At 47.2% G+C, this 22,238-nt stretch overlaps 1 long non-coding RNA gene across 1 annotated transcript; it reads right to left on the bottom strand.

Moving 5' to 3' along the window:
* Nucleotides 1–16,687: 16,687 nt before the first annotated feature.
* Nucleotides 16,688–21,522, bottom strand: LOC144374491 (uncharacterized). The gene is made up of 3 exons (XR_013433869.1): nucleotides 21,065–21,522; nucleotides 17,082–17,385; nucleotides 16,688–16,862 (listed from the first exon to the last, which is right to left on the bottom strand). It is a non-coding gene; the product is annotated as an uncharacterized LOC144374491 (long non-coding RNA).
* Nucleotides 21,523–22,238: the final 716 nt, after the last annotated feature.

The following is a 22,238-nucleotide window of genomic DNA, read 5'->3' as shown; positions in this document are numbered from 1 at the left end:
CCGGTAGAGGGAACATCATATGCGAAGGCCCAGTGAGAGGAGGGGGCGTGGGAGTGGGAGCAACGGGAGCAGACTGATTGATGGATTGCCAGGAGGCAGAGAGCCCAACAGTTCAGACTTGCCAAGTCTCTGACTGTGTTGGTCAGCTTTCTGTCACTGCAACAAATAACTGGGATGACTGGCTTATAAAGGGAAAAGGTTTGTTTTGGTCACAGTTTTGGAGGTTCAGTTCATGATCAGTGGGCTCAGCTGTTAAGGTGGCGCATCATGATGGAGGCCGATGCTGGAGCAGAACCCTCATCTCAGGGCTAGGAAGTGAAAAACAGGAGAAGAGGGCAGAGCTGGGCCCGCAGTCCCCTTCAAGGGCATGCCCAGGGACCAGAGGCCTCCCGCGAGGCTCGAGCTCACAAAGTTTCAGTCACCCACACCTTCACCACGCCAGGGACCAAAACTTTAACACCTAGGCCTTGGGGAGACGTTCCAGTCTGAAGGACAGCGCTGACACTTCCAGCCATCCTGCAAGACAGCTGCTGCAGAGGAGCAAACCCAAACACAGAGGGGTAAATAACCTCCCCAAAGACACACAGCACTACCATCAGTGACGTGACAATGGAGCTGGGGTAGGACCCAGACCTCTCTGGAGTCCTAAGCAGCTCTCGTCCTTAAGTGAAAGTGAGAAACTAATGTGACTCCTTTTTTGAAAATAAATAACAGCAGCTTGTACCCCAAGGCCTGTCCTAAGGAAGGAGGGGCGTGATCCTTGTCCTTGGAAAAATCCATAGAGCTTTTCTAGGCAGATAGCCACCCTGCTGAGTTGTTTGCAGGAGAGATCTGCAGTGCCAGATGTCCCTGACTCAGGTTAGGTGAGGACCCATAGCAACCTCTTAGCAACCACCAAACATCATGAGACAGGGAAATATCTGGGATGCCAGATGACCCCCCAGTAGTTTATGGTGGTTGATAACATGTTGGGAAACCATGTAGTTTAGCACGTACTCCCTTCGTGGCCTAAACCCACCAGTTCAAAGGAATCCCCTTCTTGTACTAACCAATCACCTCACCCAACTTGTTCCCGCCAGTGAATGTGCTAATCAATGTTAAGAGTTGTTTGATTTTCCCGCAGTTTGGAATGATTTGCTGTATGTTGTTGTTATGCATAGAGTATCCCCCCAAAACCTATAAAATCTCACTGAACAAAGGACTGGGACTCACTCCCTAGGAGAATTGGAAGGAGCTGGGAAACCGTGTCTCTTAAGAATCATATTTGCTTGCAAGAAACACCTTGGGGTAACTGTTTGAGAAATGTGAGCATTTTGCCATAAAATACCAAGAGATAATACAGAAAAAAACACAGATGTCAATTAGATGAATGGAAGGAAGAAACAATAAGAAAAATGTCTCTTAGCTGCAGCCCAATAATGCTTCACAGATATCACTGCAGTAAAATATAAATGAACCCATCAGGAGCTATGGACTTGTGGTACAATATCAACACCCAGCTGCCCCGGAATCTTGTTAAAAATTAAGACACCTGCAGGAAAAGGGTCTAGAGCATAATTCGGCCTCGTAGGAGCCCAGGGAGGCAGTACATAATGTGCCCAAGTCATTTTAATGTCCTTACTTTCTCTTTGCTGCTTCCAGATGCTAATGTCCTCAGGTAGCCCTGTCTCCATAGATACCCAATCCCTGATTATGGATTAACATGACCTTTTGTTCAGCTACAAACAGCTGGTCCAGGGCCCAGCTCAATCTTTATACATTATCTGTCTAACTATTTATTAACGTATCATCTAGCTATCCATTCATCCATCCAGTCTGTCCTTCTACCCATCATCTATTTTTCTTTTTCTATTTAGGGTGTCCCCCTACACCTGTCTGTCTGTCTGTCTATCTATCTATCTATCTATCCATTCATCCATCCATCTGGTCTATCCATCTGTCCATGATCCATGTACTGGACTGTCTGTCTACCTATATCTGTCTGCCCAGGATCCAGTCATCTATCGGAATTGCAAGCATCCTGGCACAAATATCTCTCTGTGCAGGGCCTTCCCTACTATTATGCCACTCACTCTGGGGGAAAAGGTTCCTATCTTCTCCCATAACCAACCTAGGAAGAGACAAATGACTGACAAGCACATTGAGGGAGTTTGGCCCCTCCACCCCACGATCCTCTCAGCTTTACATAATGGTTCTTAACTGATGGAGGTGCTTTGGGGTGGGCCATGGAGCCTTTCCTACCTTTCTCCCAAACGAAACCCTATAGATGAGCACTGGGTCTTTCTGCATATGCCTAAGCTCGCACCCTTGTATTGTGAAATCTCAGGGAAGACGCCCAAATCCCTGGGCTCCAGGCTTGACTATGAATATCATTAAAAAATTAAGTCACTTTTATCTTCCTTCATTATTAGTTTTCTCATCTGCAGAATGGGGCTCACAATCACTGCTCTAAGTCACAGGGTTCTATGCTAAACTGCTCTTGGGATGGGCCCTTGCATCCTGGGAGGTGAGACACAGAGCCCTCCCGGGAAAGCCTTCATAGGGAGCCTCAGCCCCCAGCCAGGAAGAAGCCTGGCTTCCTGTGACTGACTCCCCTGTGTCTGTCTCCCAGTCACTCCTACACAGGCATGTCCTTTATCACCTGCACACTGCAGGCCCAGACTCTGCACTCACCCACTTGTTGCCTCCCTGATGCCCAGCACTAGTGCCCAGTTTTGCTCCACGGGCCCCTCTCGCACCCTAAGTGGTACTTGCTGGGGGCTGTTTCTCTGAGTGCCCGTGACTTGCTGGGCTAGGATTCACTGTTGCCCACACAGTGGGTGAGGATCAATGGCAGTAATAATTGTGATACTGTTCATTTTACTCACTAGAAAGATTTCTCTCTTCCTGCTGATCATGCATGGGAGAATAACGGAGCAGCCTGAAGCTGTTTATTGCCGATACTGATTTGGTGATGAACATGCAGCTGTATCCCTGACCTTCCTCTGGCAATGAGGGTACCACACAGAGTGAGCTCAGATGCAAAAGCCAGGCCGCTGGCACTGATAAAAAAGAAAACAAGTTTGGTTTTGGTCTGGATTGTTCCTTAGGATTTAAAAATATTCCCTGTGCTTACTGTGGCCAGCACCAGGATAAAGAATATCTGCTGGTGAGAAACTAATGCATTAAGTAACCACAGGTTAGGAAATCGGTTCCAGTGGTAAAGTTGAATACCAACTTGGTACAGCTGTTACTACATGGTTTTGTTCTTAGATTTTTGAGGATCTTTTCTTTTAAAGATAATCCAGAAATAATGAATATAGAGCTTTGATACACTTTAAGAATATTCTCCTGATTATATGGCAACATTATTTAATGCTAATTACACATGATTTATTTGTAAATTTACTTACTGGAGGATTTGTAGTTGAGGATTATGTTGGTTTTTAGTATAATCAGGATTTACCAGACCACAGTTTGTCTCAGGTTATTAAACACCTGAATGCTCCTGTCTCTCCTCCCTCCTTCCTGCCCTTCTTTCTCCTCCCCTGCTCCTTCCTGGAACTAATTCATTTGGTCATTAATTGAAATTGAGCTCTGTTAAGTACCCACCATGTCCTTGCGTGTCTGCTTTGGATCTAGGGTGTCCCCCCAGAGCTCATGCGCCGAGACCATGATCCCCAATGCAGCAAGGTTCAGAAGTGGGGCTTTTAGAAAAGACCAGGCCTCAGCCCTCACTGAGCATTAACCCACTTGCTGGACGAATCTGTGGAGAGCTGAAAGGACAAGCCGGCGGGCCTGCTGGAGGAAGTGGGGCCTGGGGCGTGGCTTTTACTCTGTCCCGGCCTCTCCTCTCTCTGCCTCACAACTGCCATGAGCCGTCAGCTTTCCTCCACATGTGCTTCCTTCCACCATGGTGTTTCTGCAATGAAGTTGGCCAGCCAGAGTGAGACCTCTGACACCATGAGCCAGACAAACCTTCCCTCCTCTCGTGCCTTGTCAGGTATTTTAGTCACAGTTGTGAAACTGACTGACTCAGTGACCACAGGATATGCTTATGCAGAGCACAAACCCAGCCCTGGGTGTGGGGAGAAAGCCTCTTGAGGAAGGGAATTAGAATCAACCAGAGAAAGTGACAGTGGGAAGGAGATGGTCACACCCTCCTCAGGTCTCCACCTAGTTAGCCTCAGTACAAATCTCAGACCTAAACACTGTGCGCTTCAGGCCATGGTCATCGCTATTCACTTTTGCTCAGCTGTTCCACTTTTGGTCCATGGGAGCCCCTGAGGGATGGCTCCTGTGTCCTTGGCCAGGACCTGGGGGTCTTGGTGATCCTCCTCGCTTTCTGGTGTTTCAAGACGTTGCAGGCTCACCTGGTATATTTTCTGCTACAAACATGGAATCTGTTTTTCTCCAAAGAGCCCTGGTTTTTAGTAGGCAATTGCTGGAGGTCACACTCCGGGCACTAGGGGAGCTCTGTGCTCTGGGGTTTGCCAGTGTCTAAAAACGTGCAGACATTTTCTGCAGATGGAGTTAGGGAATCATTCAAAGGTACAACACATCATGAGTTCACATTAGTATTTCTAGTTAAAATTGGTTTGCTTTCTGTTTATTTTATTAATTTTACATCTTTACTTCTTTTTTCCCTTACTGAAAAAATCCTAGTCTCAGTGACGTGAACAAAGGAATGCTTTGCTTTGTCCCACAGCAGGAACCACAGCACCATCGCCACCCCAGGCCACCAACAAGATGACAGAAAAGAGTTCAGCGTTTCCCACTCTTCGTCTTGTCCTCGGGAACTACTGTGATCTAGGGGGGCTGGCAGAGAGCCTCTGGGATCATCTGTCAGTTGGGTCCACACGTGAATTCATTTGTTGCTTTTCACAGTTAATTTGTAAGTATTTTACAACTTTCAAAATCTTAATTGTATTTTTATGTTTTTCTAAATGATCATCCTGGTTTCAAAGTCATCTCCACAAACCTGGGTGTCTTTGAAGCCTTGTTTTATCCTCCCTCCTATGCACAGAGTCCCTTCCTCTCTCCTGCAAGCAGCTGTTCTTGCTATTGTGATTTGTCGACGTGTTGCTGGAACAAGCCACCAGCGTGAGTTCGTGTTCCCAACCTTAGACACCAGCTTAGTGCCCATGGCCTCCTTCCTCGCCTTCCTGGCTAGACGCCATGTCCAGGAGGCACATCTGTAGCAGTGTTCGTAGTGATTCACGGGGATGTCTGGGGTGGGGTGACAGTGCAGCGGGCTTTACCTTCTGGGGATACGGGCTGTGCCTGAGGTGAGTGCGGGAGGAGGGGGCAGTAAGGAGTGGGAGTGGAGCGTGACCTTCTAGAGCTGATGGGTAGGGAAGAAGGGGGCACAATGTCCCGACCTTGGGAAACCATTTATTTTTTTCCACTTTGCCTCCTGGGTCCCTGTGGACTTGGCGCCCTAGCACCACATCCAGGGGAGTGGCACAGCCAAGGGCACTCTGGGCTTGCTGTCCCCTGGCTGCTTGTCGGCTGCCAGACTCTTCCCTGCCACAGTTCTTGTTCCCAAGAAGATATTTTTGGTTCACGGATGGAAATATTACATTTCAAATAGCATTTGAGTTGACTTCAATATATTCTTGGTGCTTTGATCTACATTTTGATTTTCTTTATTGTCTGGCCAATTTTTATAGGAAATAGGGAAATTTTAACTTTTTCATCAACTTTAAGTGCATCAAAACTTAAAAACCCCAGAACTTCCTTGGAAAACTTTCTCTTTCTTCCTCTGTCCATTCTCCACTTCTGTTGCCCCCCCTTCTCCCTCCTTCTGTCTCTCTTCCCCACTCCCTCTCTTTTTCTTCCTCTCATCACTCAGCAACACACAAGAGCTGAGGAGGTTGTGTTCAGAATGTGATTGTTGGTGATGTGCAGAGTCCAATGAGTCCTGGATCCCCCCCCCTCCTGTCTTTGCTCTGTGGTCTCATGGCAAAGTGGAAAGAGGAGAGTGGCAGCAGGACCAGGGCGCCAACGTTAGGGATCCCCTTTGTCAAGCAAAGTCACTCACTCCAGCCTCCTGGGCAAGAGTCCCCACAGCTCTACTGCATTTTGCTATTGATTCCAAGTGGGAGGCAAACCAGGCATGCTGCAGTGTGCCCAGAGCCTCAAGCAATGCTGATAAAGAACACAGCATCAATTTAAAAAATCATTTCTTTGGATATGTAAGTTCCAGTTTTTTAATCGTCCCTTTTTTTTTTTTTTGCCATCTAATCCCTATGGCTGCTTGGTGTGTGGGTAAGAGATTCCACCATGATTTCTGAAACTCCCTAAGTCTCAACCACACTCAGGATGGCAGGCAATGTGCTTGCTTCCTGTGACCGGGGGCAGGACGGGATCTGGGCCCTGAGAGCAGAAGGGAGGGGGCGAAGAGCCAGGGCAGTCGGGCCATGGAAAAACAGATGCTGCAAACAGAACCACCCTTGAAGGTGAAATTGCCGCTTCCCACCACTCCAGGGACACGGCACTGAGAAGTGGACAGCCTGACCCTGTGACTCTTTAGTCCCTACGGAAATCAGCACCAGGATGCAAACAAAAGCTTAAATTAGGATTTGGGGGAGCAGGGAAATTTTTCTCTCTATCTTTTGCTCAGTCCTGATGATCAGAAGGAAGAGGAAACCTAGGTCAGTGTCTTATCTCCGAAGGCCCCACTTTTTTCTCTTGAAAGTTTCTCAGTGATAAACTACTAGGCTTTCTTTTACCATTTCATTTGTGAGAAGCTCTTTCATGTAGCTTTTTACCATTTTCAATGTGTTTTAGAAGATGAATTATATGCATTTTACTGACCATAGTTTAATAAGAACAGCATTTCTCTAAATGACTTTGAGAGACTCCCCTTTTGCATTTCCTTGTTGGTGATCTCTCCTGTTCCATTAGAGAAATTCAGTTGCCTCTGGCAGTTTTAGGATTGTCACACCTACACGCAAAGACAGAATATCTATCTATCATCTCTCTATATACCTATCGTCTACGTATCATCTATCTATAGAACCATCATCCATATATCTACATCTATGGTGTTAAGCTTTTGGCATGCAGAATGAAATTTTAGTCTGAAAACTGACTTGTTTGATCCATAGTGGAGAAAGAGTTTCAAAACTGAGAATATATGAAGAGAGAAAAAGAGGATAACTCAGAATCACAAAGCTCTGTTTGACAGCCAGACTGTTGAGTTACTGTAAGCCAAAGCTATAGAGTGGGGGGAAGCCCAGGTCTGGCCCGTCTCAGCCACTGGCAGAACATGCTCCTGTGGAGGTGATGCCTAACTAGACACTTTAAGTTCTGAGGAACCTCTCCCAGGTACAAAGCAGGATTAACTTTTACACCTACATATTCACCTTGATATTGAAATAGTAAATTATGGCCTGGAAATACAAACTCTCATCCAGATCCTCTGGGGTAACATAATATGCACAGTCCATGCTTCTAAGCTAAAGGAGAGGGGTAGGTCAGAGACTGGCTTCCTCCATCGGGAGGGTGGGGTGACCACCAGTGAGGGGAAGAGTCCCAGGTTGAACTGAAAATGATTTCTAGATATGACAGTGCTTTGTCCCTCAACTTTGTGGCTTCTTTTTGCATCTCTTATATTGACTATCACTTAGTTGCTCAAATAACATGTGCAACTCTTATTCTAGGCTCTGGACCTGGCAATTTCCTTCTAGGGGGTATTTCCCAGTACTCAATGCAGACGTTGTCCACATGCTTTGCTCTTATTTAGAGGTAAACTGCAGTATTGCTGCTGTGCAGAGGGGCCTCCAGTAGGGTGGGTGTCTGGCCATCAGTAAGAGGGAGAATGTAAAATGCAGTGCCTTTCACACGGGTCACAAAGGATCAGTGTCTACCAGCTCCTTCTCTGAGTGAATAGGGCTCTCTCCTGGCATTCCTATTGGCTAGAGTGCAGGAAGCAGGGGGCGAGACACAGCAGCGTTTTACCTAGAAGTGCTCAGCCGTGCAGGGTAGGGCTTTATGGGCAGACTGACTCTTACACAGTCTTGGGATTCGGAGAGCAGCAGAGGCTGCCTTTGACATGCAGGGATCCACTTCAGCTGGGGAACCAGGTGCAAGGAGGCCATAGGAGCATAGTTCTCACAGGGCTTAAAGGGGCCTCATGCAAGTTTGGTCATCAGGGAAGAATGGAAAAGTGGTTATGGTCTTTGTGGGAAGGCTGGGGCTTGACTCCCAGTGTTGCTCCAAGACTCCCCTCCTCTCTGACTGAGTTCAGGAGCAGGCCAGCCATTTAGGCCTCCATGTTCTGTGTTCTGAACTCTTTCTCATGTTATAGGTTTTTGAAATACGTTTTTCTGACGACACTTTGATAAATGCATCCAATAAACGTCCCCATACCAGGACTTTCATCTTTCCCAATCATGTCAGCTGAGGTTGCTGACTCAGTAGACACGCTGTCTGCTCCCTGATCTGTGGCAAGCAGCAGCTTTAGTAAATGTTTATTACTGTACAATAATTCTTATGCCAGTTTTCCCCTTGTGCTCAATCATGAAGTTATTTTCCTATATTTTAGATATTCTCTCCCTTCTTAACTTCTTGCCAAACCCCACTCCTGGTTCTAATTTCTATACTGGTCATGATAGCATGATTTCTGGGACTGCTGGCCCCCAAGCTCAGTGGCTTAGAAGAGTGAAAGACTGGCCGGGTGCAGTGATGCACGCCTGTAATCCCTGTGGCTTGGGAGGCTGAGGTAAAAGTTCAAAGCCAGCCTCATCAATGGTGAGGCACTAAGCAACTCAGTGAGACCTTGTCTCTAAATAAAATACAAAATAGGGCTGGGGATGTGGCTCAGTGGTCAAGTGTCCCTGAGCTCAATCCCTGATTACAAAAAAAAAAAAGTGAAAGCCTATTTCTTGTTCTTGCATATTCCTGTGCAGACGTCCCATCAGACAGTCTTCCTGGGCAGTTCTCCTCAAAATGGTGACTGGTGGGTCTAGGTGCCTTCACTCCTGTGAGGTCCCAGGAGGCCTCTGGAGACTGAATTGGATCTAGTAATCAAAGAGAGAGTGCTTTATGGTCTGATGAATTTTTTCTTCTCTGTTTCTTCCAGGAGGGTGACATTTGCTCCAATAGTAAATGCTCAATAGTTGTTGGATGATACTTTTTTGAAATGCATGATATCAGGATAATGATATGCATGATACAGGAGCTAATTATCAATTTTAATTAAAAAGGGGAAGAATGAGGCCAAATGGATGGACCTTGGGAGCCATGGGGAGTATGTGTGGGGGAGATGAGAGTGACAAAAAAATTCAAAGGTTTGGGAACATAAATTGGACTCAAAGTCAAAGACAAATGTGACTCACCAATACTTTCCCCAGAAGGGTAGTATTGACTGCAGAGATTTAGGGAAACAAAGGCAGAAGTCAAGGTAGGAAAGAATGGAAGGTCAAATTCTTTATGAATTTCCTGTTAGTGTTAAATTTCTACTAATTCTAAATCTGATAAAAATCCATAGGTTTGCATGTACGGCACAGCCACGGGCAAGCTTAGTGTGCAACATGAATGGAGTGTGATCAACAGGTACTTCACTGACAGCTCTTCTTTGATAGTAGACTCGGTGGTAATGGAATATCTGTTTCATGAAACACTGTTGGGTCATTGTAATGACTGTCACATAACCTGCATGGTAAGGATTCCCAGTTTCCCCACCATATTGATCGTATTTACAGAGTGGATACAACTTCTGGCCCATCGGCTGGAAAATCACATAAAGAGGCTATTTTCACTCCCTTAGCTACAGGCTCATATTTAACTTCCTGGGAGTTTTCCCCATAGAAATAGAGAACCTAAATAAGTGTGGTGTGGGGCTCATTCCTTGAGTGACTCATTTCTGTGTGGAAGATGTTTCCCACTGTTAGGATTGTTGTTGTTGTTACACAACTCAATCTGGTTCCACCTTTCCAATACCAGGCAGGACCCAGGTCCGCACATCCGGACTGTCTAGGTGCTAGTGCAGGGCTGGTTTGTGGAGTTCAGTGAATCATCGTGTGCACACACACAAAATATGGAGCTACACTGTTACAGGCCTTCCTGGGTCCCAAACACCCCTCCTCTCTCAGGAGTGGAGGAAACGACAGTGGAATCGGTTCCATGAGACTTGTGCTGCTTATATGTCTGGGGAATTGGCAGCATGGACGTGTTCTGGATATTCTAAACAGGCTTCATGTTGTGGTTTCCAATGCCCATAGAAGGGTTACTCTAATAAAATGTTGGATCACACTGCAACATTTAAAAATGTTTTGGAAAGTAAAAACAAATAAATCTATGTAGCCCAGACTCTATTACACAACTGCTCACCAAACTAAAACTCCCAACTTCTGTGAGAACATGGACTTACTGTTTCTGTAAACAGATACACATTCTGACAAATTCATTCTTCTCAATAACCCTGGTGCAATTTCTTTATAGCAATCATATAATTCCAAAGTGAAATCCCAGTCAAGGGTTATATCCATAGCTGAATTTCACCCTTTGTAACAGTAAACGCTTCCTCCTCTCACCTGTCCATTCAGATATCCCCCATCTTCACCAGTGAAAAAGAAAATTGCCACCTCTTTACACATATTAATAGTGTAAATGTAACCAGTAAGAAAACATACAGCAAAATCTAACAATGGAACACTTTTCCTTCCAGTTTGCCCTTTGGTATTTCACAGTTGGGAATTCCTCATACATACAGCTACAAACATCACTTTGAAAGTTATTTCTCTTCTTTTAACTTTTAAAAACTGTCTTCCCAACTTAAAAAAAAAAGCCTCTATAGAGCCCAGCATGGTCAGCACTTTTCAGCTCTCTGCATAGAGAAGGGCTCTGGAGGCACGCACTGGGATGGTGGGGGACATGGAGGGTACATGGGTGAAGCTGCGTCCTTGTGGAGATGGTGCACTGATGGGCCACGCGACAGCAGCAAAACCAGCCCCTCAGACCTCTGCTGTGGGACAGCTGACCAATGGCTCAGCTGCTGCCCTTGTCCCTCACCCTAAGCACCGAAGCCATGTCTTCCATGGACTGCCCCGACATTGGCTGAGCAGATGTGGGCAGGAAGGGCAGGCCCCTTTGGGCAAAGGGTGGGATTCTTCTGGAGGAGGACCTGGGCTTGAGGACTCCTCAGCCCAGCACAGTTGCCCTTGGAGCTGCACTGCAGTCTAAGACCCAGGATCCAGTGTTTCTTTCCCTCTCCCCCACAGACGTGCCCACCTCCTCTGCACCCCCTTCTGCACCCTCCCTACAAGCACCCCCAGTCTCATCTTGGTGTCTGCTTCTCAGTTTACTGGAACCAAGGCAGGAGGCAATGTGACCAGGAGGACCCCTGGCTCCTTGTGCCCTTCAGGTTCCAGGAGGAAAGAGAAGGTACAGCAAGTCAGAACTTGAAGAGGATTTGATGATGTGGCTGCTTCAGCTGGGTGAGCAGTCTTCAGGAACCAGCAGAGAGGTCGAACCCTCTGGGGCCAGTGGGAAGCCTGAAGGGGATATGGCCCTTGAGGGTGAGAGCCCTGGAAGAAGGCCTGCCCAAGAGGGGGGTGAAGTGACTCAGCCGCTGTCAGGAGCAAGGGGGTGGGAGGAAGGTGCCCCACGCGTGATCTCTCCTGTCTTCCTTCCCCTGGCAGCGACGTCCACTGGTCAAACCCAGAAGCTGGCATGCAGGGGAGCCCAGTGGAGCCCTTCAGGGCGTCCATCCTTCCAGAAAAGGATGGAGGATAGATCTGGGCTGGGGATTAAAAAGAGAATATCTGACGTGTCCCCCTTGATTCAGTCACCATTTCAGAGGAAAAGAGGGACACAAGTAAGCTACAAGGTTCGCTCATGTTTTGGTCAGCTTTTTCCCTGCTGTGACTTACAAACCCAATCAGAACAACTTTAGAAGAGGAGAAGTTGATTTGGGGGCTCACAGTTTCAGAAGACTCAGTCCATCGACAGCAGGCTCCATTCCTGGAGGTGAAGCCAAACATCATAGGACAAGAGTGTGGCGGAGAGAGGAAGCTCAGGTGATGACCAGAAAGCCCAGACACAGAGATCTTTACTAGCCAGATACAAATATGTACCCCAAAGCCACGTCTCAATACCCCACCTTCTTCAGCCTCATGCCACCTGCCTCCTGCAGTTATCATTCAGTTAATCCCACCAGGGGATAATTCACTGATTGGGTTAAGGCTCTCGCCACCCAATCATTTCTCCTCTGAACCCTCTTGCGTTATCTCACACGTGAGATTTTGGGGGACACCTCACATCCCGACCACAACAGCTTATCTGAAGAGCCAGAGTTTGCCTAAAGACATTGCTCAAATTATTGCATCCAAGTAAATTTACCAGATTAGACTAAAATTTTGAATCTCCTTTCCCACCCACCTCTGCAATATTCTTGGAGGAGATTAAATCCTTTAAAAATTCAGTCTTTATTCAACAAATATTTTTTGAGGCAATTTTGTATGCTAGACTCTTCCAGTGCTGGACTACAGACTGAGGTGACCAGGAAGGACCGGGTGGTGTAGGAGCCGATGGTCAACAGCTGAATATGCCACGTGGCAGCAGGTCACACAGGGCCAGGGGGCGACAGGCTTTGAGAAATACCTTGAGGCCAGGGGTGGGAGTGGTGGCTGTTCTCATTTCTGAGAAGGTTGTTACAGAATCTCTGCAGGGACACAGTGCTGAAGTCCTCAGGGGTCTTCACTGCACAGGGCTCAGTGAGGCAGGATCAATGCTTAATTTTTAAAATTTTATTGCCAGATTTGGCAAATTCAAAATGGGTCACTTAAGTGATAATTATCTTAAGGCTAAAGCATGCCTAATGGAGCATTTGCTAAAATTTGTGAGTCTTTTACTAATTTGGATAGTGAATAACTGAGACAACCTCTTTTTGAGTGTGAAGGGTCTGCTGGATGTTTTTCCCTGGACAAGTCACAACACCACAAACCAAGACGCTGGGTAACCTCAGAGTGAAGGAAGTACATTGTCTTCTCTGAACTAATCATAAAATTGTAATAAATTGCAATTTCATACCCTGCTTTTTTAGGTCTCAAAAAATGTGATCTTAAACATGTGAAAAAAAAACCACAAAAAAATTAACAACTTTTGAATAGTATAAGGGCTAGAGGGAAATACAATAAAATAATTATAATAATTATCGAGCTGAGGAATGGGCTCAGTGGTGGAGAATTTGCCTGGCATGCATGAGGCCCTCAGTCTATCCCCAGAATTGAAAAATGAATGGATGAATGAACGAACAAATAAATATTATTTGGTGATAGGAGTATGTTTTTCCTCCTCACTCCCTGTTCTGTTTCCTGGGTGTGTGCAGTTAGCATACACTGCTGGGATAATAGCGTGTACTCTGCTACAGATACTAAAGTGTATGTGAGCCCCTTGCGAAATCTAGGCTCCATATAGCACCGGATCTTCCCACTCTCCGTTTTTATTTCCTGGCCCTGTTACTGCATCATCTCTGCAAGGTAGAAATTCCTGGCTCAAATCTAATAGCTGTAAAATTGCCACAGTGGGTAGATGTATTTTTCGGTTGAATGAAGAAAAAATTCCACCTGAAGGCAGGGAAGCGTCCTGTAGCCTCACTGCGGAGCCTGTAATCTCCCTCCTGCCCAAGCGGCTGCTCAGCCCTGTCATCTGCGGCCACCTTTGCCCGCCTGCCGCATCGCATCCATGCTCGGCCCCCACAATGCCTACTCCCCTCCTGGCTGATCCTCGGCGACCATTGTTTCCCCCAGGGCTCCAACTCAGGAGTGCACACAGGAGCTCCCTGGGAAACAGAGAAGGGGAGACCCGGGCTTTACCCCCGCAGGCTTGCACAGAGCAGGCCCCTCCACCCCGGTCTTTGAGGGAGAGGTGCCTGGAGCCGGCTGGAGGTTGAGGAAGAGGCTGCTCTTCGGCTTCCTAATGGTGGCTTGGCTGCGGTTGACAGAGCCGCGTGTCTGTGACAGACAGGGATGAAGGCTGCGGCAATCCTGTGGAATGAGAGGAGGGCCTCCAGGGAGCCAGCTCGCTGCCAGGAACACAGCCACGCGAGCTCACTGGAGACCTGCTTTACCCTTAGATGTGCATTCTGGTGACAGTGGGGCTTGGTGGGTGTCTGTGTGAATGTGGTGAGGTAATTTCTACTATGGGGGTCCCATGGTACTCTTTCTCTTCTTAGGCACACCTAGGGGAAGGGGGGTCTGTGAAGGGTATCTGGAGGGCTGACAGCCCCAGTGCCAGGAAGGACCTGAGTCCTGACAGCCAACTCCCCACCCTGCTGCCCCCCCAGAATGTCTCATTTTTGTCCCCTAGAGTCAGGAATTTTGTTATCCACACCAAAAGGCTTTGGCGTTTGAAAACTGCCAGCCTCCGCTTGTGCTTGGGAGAGTGGAGACCTACCTCCTAAGTGAATATTGATAGTGATTCCAGTGTCAGTGACAGAGAATCCTTGAGAATCAGAACGGACCATGGCCCTTCTTCCCCCAAGGCAGGGAAGGCATTCGGCAAAACTCTGTCAGGGCCAGGCCCGGAACTCATGCCTGGGGACCACAATGACCCACAGTCTTTAGGCCCAGTAATTCCCAGAAAGCCCCATCTGCCGAGCCCCACAGTGTCCAGAGCCAGCCCTGACTGGAAGACGCTCTCCTCCCGTCCTTACCCAGCAAGCTGTCTTTGCGGAACTCTCGGGCTCTGACATTGGTTCACTTGCTCTTTTACTGCAAGATCAGTTGAGCCTTCCAGAGGAGAGCTGTTGTGGCCCCATCCGCCCAGGTGGCTGCCATCCATTTCACTTTGTCCCGGAAAACCCTGTGCTGGAGTTCCACAGTGACCGTCCTTCCCCCAGCTCTGTTCTTGGGATGAAACAAAGCTGACCTCCGTCAGCACCAAGGATTGGCCCCGCGGGTTGTAGCCAGTATCCCTTGGTTCTGGAGGTTTTTAGGGGAAAATGGATATGTTTTCCAGTTTAAGCCAATAAATGTTAGTTTAATATTAGGAGAGAGAAAGTTGATTTTCTTAGTGGAGGTGAAGCTGAGGAGATGCAAGGCCTGGAGCTTGCACTGGTTTTGTCATCAGGGTGGTGACATGGGTGGAAGAGAGCTGAGGATAAAACCAGGACCCAGGGGAGAGCAAATGGGAATGCTGAGTGGGGCTTCCAGGGCCAAGGTGACGTCATTTCACATGCTCAGACTTGACCTGGCTGGAGACTTGGAGTCCCCTGTGATCTGAGTCAAACCTTTCTGTTTAAAACCTGCTGGGCTGGGCTCTTAAAGTGTGGACCTTGGGTCAGCAGTATCAGTGTCACTGAACCTTGTTGGAGCAAACTTCTTTGTCTTTATTTTTTGGGTGCTGATTGAACTCTGAGTTGCTGAGGTGGGCCTCAAAATTTTCATCCTCCTACCTCAGCCTCCTGAATCATTGGGATTCAAGGTTTGTACCAGTGCACCCAGCTGCGGCCTAACTTCTGAAGAATCCCACTGCAGCATAGCCAGAACTCAGGAGCAAGACCTAGCTGTCAGTGTCTAACAAGCCTTCCATTGAACATTTGGTATATTCTGAAGCTTGAAAACACCACATTCTTTCTCTCTCTTACTTCCTTCTTTCCTTTCTTTCTTTTGCACATCAATTTATTTGATTTGCAGAATACCTGCTGGTTATCTGGCCCTTGCATCAGGGTGGATCTTTCCACCGACCCACCCACAACAGCATACTGAGGTTTGTTTGGACAGTGTGGTGCTCGTGACACACCTGATGAAGTCGGTGTGAGGTGCTGTCCTCCTCTTCCTGCTGAAATCAGCCCTGCCCCACAGCTCCCAGAAAGGATGCTCGGCCAGGATGAGTGCCAGGACCACCAGCCCAACACTGGGTGGGGGCTTTGTCCTCAGGACTTCCCTTGACCTTGACACAAAGCCCAGTCCTCTCAATGTGGCCACTCAGTCTCAGACTCTCCCAGAACAACTCCCATGGGGAAGGGAGCTCAGGCCCTCGACAACCAGAGGTCGGTCCGTCACTTCACCTCAAAACTTCACACCCCAGGAAGCAGGGCGAGCTGCAGAAAGTCACCAAGAAAAACTAAGGGTTGTTTTTTGGCTGAGATGTGTGATGCCAAAAAGGAGGCGGCATGAGGAACCATCACACAGAACCGCGCAGACAATGCGACCTGATTGTATTCACTCCAATATTTTTCTTTTCTACACTAAATTTGAATGATTTTGCAGTAAATACAAGCAACTTAGATGAAAGGAAACATCTTTTGTTTTGACATATCAAAAACAATAAGTACAGCATGTGTTCACACATATCAAACTCCTCAAAAGAAAATGCAGAGAGGAGATGCCGAAGACAGATTGTGTATCCAGGTTTCCTCTCGGAGCATGGGAGTCCAGATATTGTCCCCATGTCCCCAGAACAGTGCCCTCTGGGTGGGAGACAAAGGGTGGCCTTGAAGCCTCTCTCCTCCTCTGCTAAGCTGACGCGGGTCAGCCCACTGAGAGGCCAGATTCCTGCTCCCCTGGTCACACTCCCCTCCCACCTGGCTCTGGGCATCAGTCGGGATGACCGCAGGGGCTCATCGGCCCTTAGGTGATGGCTCTTCTAATGGCTCCAGCTCATGTCTCTCCTTCTGCTTTCAGAACATATAAGGAACATATCCTCCCAAAGCCCAGGCTTCAGGGAGGCTGCCGTGGAGGAAAGTGGGGCTCAAAGAGACAAATGTGGACAAACTCAGGACATTTACACTGTTCGCTCCTTAAAGGTAAACAGAAGGTTTCCTGGGGCTGGGGATGTAGCTCAGTGGTGGAGCGCTTGCCTAGCACAGGGCGGGGCACTGGATTTGATTGTCAGCACCACATAAACAGATGAAAATACAGTTCCACCAACAACTGGAAAAAATATATATATATAAAGAATGTCTACTTAAAACAGCTACATAATGGTCCCCACGTGGAGGCACTTCTGGAAGGAGAGGACACTGCCTTCCCCTCTGACCACCCCCACCCCTCGCCACAGGGCTGATATGGACCCTGTTGATGGGACCCAAGCCCCTCCCCATGCACACTGTGTTCCCTTCTCTGCTGGGCCCATCAGGGTGTGGGACTCACCTGTACAGACCGGAACCTGAGTGGGCAGCTCCTTCTGACCCAGCTGCCACCACGGGGATCCCCCTGCAGCTGAGGTGCCAGAGCTGGAAAGTGGCCCAAGGAGGCCTTGCTCCTGTACAGCTGTCAGAGCCAGGGATGGGGTTAATCACGCTCCACGGACTGTCCGGGAGGAGCCAGCGTCTGAAGGAAGCTCTCTGTCATGGCTCCTCTGGAAGAACCTTCCGATGCTCTGGGCTCAGACAGCCACGGGCTCCCTCGTCAGCCAGGGCTTTCCAAGTCTCCCATGGATTCTCCCCTGTTATCCCTAAAGAATTATACGGTGTTTCCTTCTCTGTGTATCCTACCTGGAAGTCAATGTCCAAATATTCTGATAAAAATGGATATTTATCATAGGCAATTAAAATCTAGATCCTTAGAAACTTCTAGCTTCATAATAATTTTGGCATTCATATTCTTTAAAAAACTTGAATTTAGATTTATCTTAACTGATATATAAAAATGTAAAAATTAGACCTATTTATGAGATACCACGTGATATTCTAATACATTCATATATTACGTAATGTTTGCTCCTCATTTATTATTTCTTCATGGGAAAACATCCAAACTCTTTTCTTCTGGCTTTTTGAAACAGTCCGTCATTGCTGTCTGCTCCAGTTTGCTGTGCACTCCTGTCCCAGAGCTTCTCCCTCCTCTAACTGTGCCTAGCACCCAGGGCCAGCCTTCCCCACCTCCCCTGCCTCCAGTGTCCCCCACCTCCCCTGCCTCCAGTCTCCCCCACTCCCCTGCCTCCAGTGTCCCCCACCTCCCCTGCCTCCAGCCTTCTCCACCTCCTCTGCCTCCAGCCTCCCCCACTCCCCTGCCTCCAGTCTCCCACACTCCCCTGCCTCCAGCCTCCCCCACTCCCCTGCCTCCAGCCTCCCCTACTCCCCTGCCTCCAGTGTCCCCCACCTCCCCTTCCTCCAATCTCCCCCACTCCCCTGCCTCCAGCCTCCCTGACTCCCCTGCCTCCAGTGTCCCCCACCTCCCCTGCCTCCAATCTCCCCCACTCCCCTGTCTCAATGTATGTAGGGATTTATTATGTAATAGCAGAAGTAAAACAGAGGACAAGAGCGGCAACGTGGTTGGGGAGTGGCAATGTGCTGATAGAAATGCCCTGTGCTCTGAGTAGTACACTTATCAGTGAAAACGAGGCTAATAGCCCGGCCCAGTGGCACACACCTGTAATATGAGCAGTTCAGGAACCTGAGGCAGGAGGATCACAAGTTCAAAGCCAGACTCAGCAAGTAAGTGAGGCCCTGAGAAACTTAGCCAGGCCCTGTCTCTAAATACAAAAATAAAAAGCACTGGGGATGTGGCTCAGTGGTTAAGCACCACCAGGTTCAATCCCTGGTACAAAACACAAATAAAGAAACAGACTGTGGTGGTACAAATATGTGCTATACACCTTGTGGTAACTACTGCACTAACCCAACCACGGAGAATCAATGAAGCTACGAAATATGCCTAATCCAAAAGGAGGCAAACAGAGAGAAGAAATGAGACAAAGAACAAATGGGAAAAATATTTTAAAAAGTAAAACAATGTGTTTAAATTTAACAATAGAAACCATCTCATTAACTGTAAATGTCCTAATGACCTCACTACAAGGCAGAGATAAGCAAGCCCCAACTACAATCTACTTATTATAAAGCCACATTAAATATAAAAATAAAAATCGACTAAAAGTAAAAAGATGAAAAATATTCAATGGTGGAAATTATGAAATCAAAAGAAAGGTGCAGTGGCCATATTAATATTCGATGGAATAGATTTCAGATCAAAGAATGTGACGAGGGGAAGTGAGCCATGCCTTATTGATAAAGGGGGTCAAGAGGACTTTCCAAGCCTTTCTGCACCAAATAGCATAATTTCAGGGCTGGGGTTGTGGTTCAGTGGTAGAAGGCTGACCTAGCCTGTGGGAGGCACTGGGTTAATTCTTAGCATCACATACAAATAAATGAATAAACAACTGAAAAAATATTAAAAAACATAATTTCAATATATATGAAACACAAACTAGAACAATTCAAGAATTAAAAGCCTTATCCACAACAAGAGGTTTTAAACATTCATCTTTAAATAAGACAAAGGAGACAGAGTGCTATGGCCTGGACCTGCAATGGCCCCCAGAAGGCACATGTTAGAGGCAAGGAGGAGGCCTTGGGCCATGAGTCTGGTGGAGGAGGTCAGGTCACTGGGGACTGTGAAGGGACTCTGGGATCCCAGCCCTCTTCTCTCCTTGCTTCCTAACTGCTGTGTGCTCGGCAGCTCCTTCTCCCCATTCTTCCCATGTGATGCTCTCCTGTGCCACAGGCCAAAGCCAGGGGCCAAGGGAGTATGGACAGAAACCTCTGAAACCCCGAGTCATGTTGAATCTTTTCTCCTTACAGGTCTCCGATCAGGAGCAGAAAGCTAATAGACGTAGTCACTAAAGCAGGGAGGTATGGAAGACGTTGACCATGCTAGCACTGAAAATACGCAGCATAGACGTTACCTTCAAGTCACACAGAATGTTGACCAAGATAGATCTTATTGATCTGTATTGAAGGATTCAATAATCCTTAATCTGTATTGAAGGATTCAAGCCATGGAAATGAGATCCATGACCACAAAGAATGAAATTAGAAATTAATAAGGAATAAATTTTGGGGCAATTCATTAGTATTTTAAAGCAAACAACACACTCCTAAATAACAAGTGGTATAAGAAGAAATCAAAAGGTGTACTGGCAAAAGTGAATTAAACTATTGTGTTTTCATAATCTATCAAAGTTTGGGGGCTACTGTGGAAAAGGTGCTTAGAAAACGTTGGTGATAACCATCTATGTTAACTAGACTTTAATTCAATTACTTTAGCAACTGGGATAAAAGTAGAAAAGGAAATACAGACTGGAAATCAACAAGACAATCCATGAAATCAAGAGCTCATTCTTTGGGAAGAGGTGTGAGATTGATAAATCTCTAGTTAGACTGAATAGAAAAAAAAGGATGGAGAAAATGCAGATTGCCAAAGTCAGGAATGAAACAATCATGTGGACGATCTGTGGTCATTAGAAAGGAGAGCCAGGGCACATGATGGACAGCTGTATGGATGAGTCCATTAAACATCGCTTCAAAAGAACAGGCCATCTGAACAGCTCTAGATCTGTTCAAGAAATCACACCTGCTGTTTAGGAAACCTTCTCACAGTGGAAATCCCACTGGATGGCTTCAAACTTTTGCAAACATTTAAGGAAGATGTAATATCCACTTCCCAGGTTCCGGAATTAGATAAAGACACTGTTGAAATAAGAAGACTCCTGCTCAGCATCCCTCATACACAGAGCAAGGCCTGGTCCCTGAGCTTTGGCAGAGAAAGCCCACAGTGTACAGCAGGCCAGTGAGTCGTGAGCAAGTGCATCTCAGACCAGGAAGGCAAAGCTAATTCAGCATTCAAAAACCAACTGATGCGACTGGACGACTGATGGAAAGGAGGATTACAGTGAACTGGAAAAGAAAGGAATGTCTTTTGAGGCTCACAAATGGAGAAATCTGTGCAAAAGGAGAGTGTACAGCCTGTGCTCGCACCTGCCTGAAGCTCTGGAAGCTAGACACAAGCTTGCAATGACAGAGAGCAGAGGGAGGTCACCTTGGCAGCTGGGGTGGGCCAGGGGAAGGGGAGCAGGGCTGGGGAGGGCAGCGGTGTTCCTGTGTGGCTTGTGGACACAGAGTCACGGGAGCAGCGGTACAGCAACATTTGCGGAGCTGCACAAAACAATTATGTCACTTATATCTCAACAAAACTGTTTAAATATTTTTGAATGTATACATTAAATGATCATTGCAAGGAGCTTAAGATTGTTTTTTCTTATATTGGCACCACCAGGCGCTCCTAAATCCAAGAGCCCCTTTCCAATATTCTCTGTCTTCTTCTCCATCTCCTTTTATGACACCACCACCTACCTGCCTGGTCACTTAGGAAGTGCCAAGTCTTTCTCCACAGCTTCCTCACCCTTATCTACTGCTGTTGATTCATGAATGTCCTGGGTGGATTACATCTACCCAGTTTCCGCTCTCCCTGACTTGACTGAGTGCCTCGCCATTCCTTCCGGAGACCTTCTCTGTGCTCTTATTCTTCACATTGCAAAAAGAGTCACGTCTCTGCAAAGCCGAGCTTCTCGAACATCTCCAAGGCTTCTGAAACACCTGCAAGGTGAAATGCAAGCTCCGCGGTGTGACTTGTAAAGCCGTTCCCAACACGGCCCCAGCCCAGCTCGCTGGTTTCATCTCCTTTTGTTCCTTAGGCATTACTGACCCACACCAGGTCTGTAGATCATTTCAGCCTGAAGTTACCCACCACCGTCATTGTGTCTCACCCACAGCAAACTGCAAAGGCTCAAGGAAAGGTCTTCCTCGGTGGAGGGATGTTCTGGCCATTGTCTGTGTAGGGCACATAGGCAGTACCCGCCCTGGTTCATTCAGAAGACTGGCCCTGGGAAAAGACCACCTCTGTGCATTGGGCAGGGTCATAGCAGAACTGGTAATATTAATAAAACCCATTGATTCAAAAGACATGCACAAATAATATCTAGAATCCAGGAAAATATGGATAAACACAAGAGTTGCATGAATAAAATATCTATAAAAGGGCTTATTATGTTATTCTATTATGGACACCCACATATTTTTTTCATAGGAAAGAAAGAAAAGAGTCTTAGTTATTGTGAATTCTTTTGCCTCAGATAAAAATAAGAAGCTACATAAATATTTAAGCAGGTTTCCTAATGATATGGCTAATGTTCTTCAGCGTGAGCCTCTTGGCAGTATATTTTGTGTACTTACTTGCAACTTTGATTCTTGTCCCCATTAGTATCTCCGTTCTTTCGAAGTAACTGGAAGAGAACAGAGTCCTCTTTATGGACCTGCTGCCGACTCGAGCTGTATCTTACAAGGGCTTCGTCTGAGCACAGGGGCAGGGTGGCGTGATGGTCCACCCCTCTGGGGAAGGCAGAGAAGCCCCCCTTGCCCTCTCCTTCCAGCACTTTGATCTCCATGTTTGGGTAAAATCACACCAGTTCAACTTGGATCCAGGACAGTGACCGTTTCACAGTAGGACTCCTAGCCAGGCTTAAAATCC

This window comes from Ictidomys tridecemlineatus, unplaced genomic scaffold (assembly GCF_052094955.1).
Source record: "Ictidomys tridecemlineatus isolate mIctTri1 unplaced genomic scaffold, mIctTri1.hap1 Scaffold_722, whole genome shotgun sequence".
Taxonomy (NCBI): domain Eukaryota; kingdom Metazoa; phylum Chordata; class Mammalia; order Rodentia; family Sciuridae; genus Ictidomys; species Ictidomys tridecemlineatus.
The sequence above is the reverse complement of the archived record's forward strand: the minus strand, read 5'-3'. Positions and strand labels throughout refer to the sequence as shown.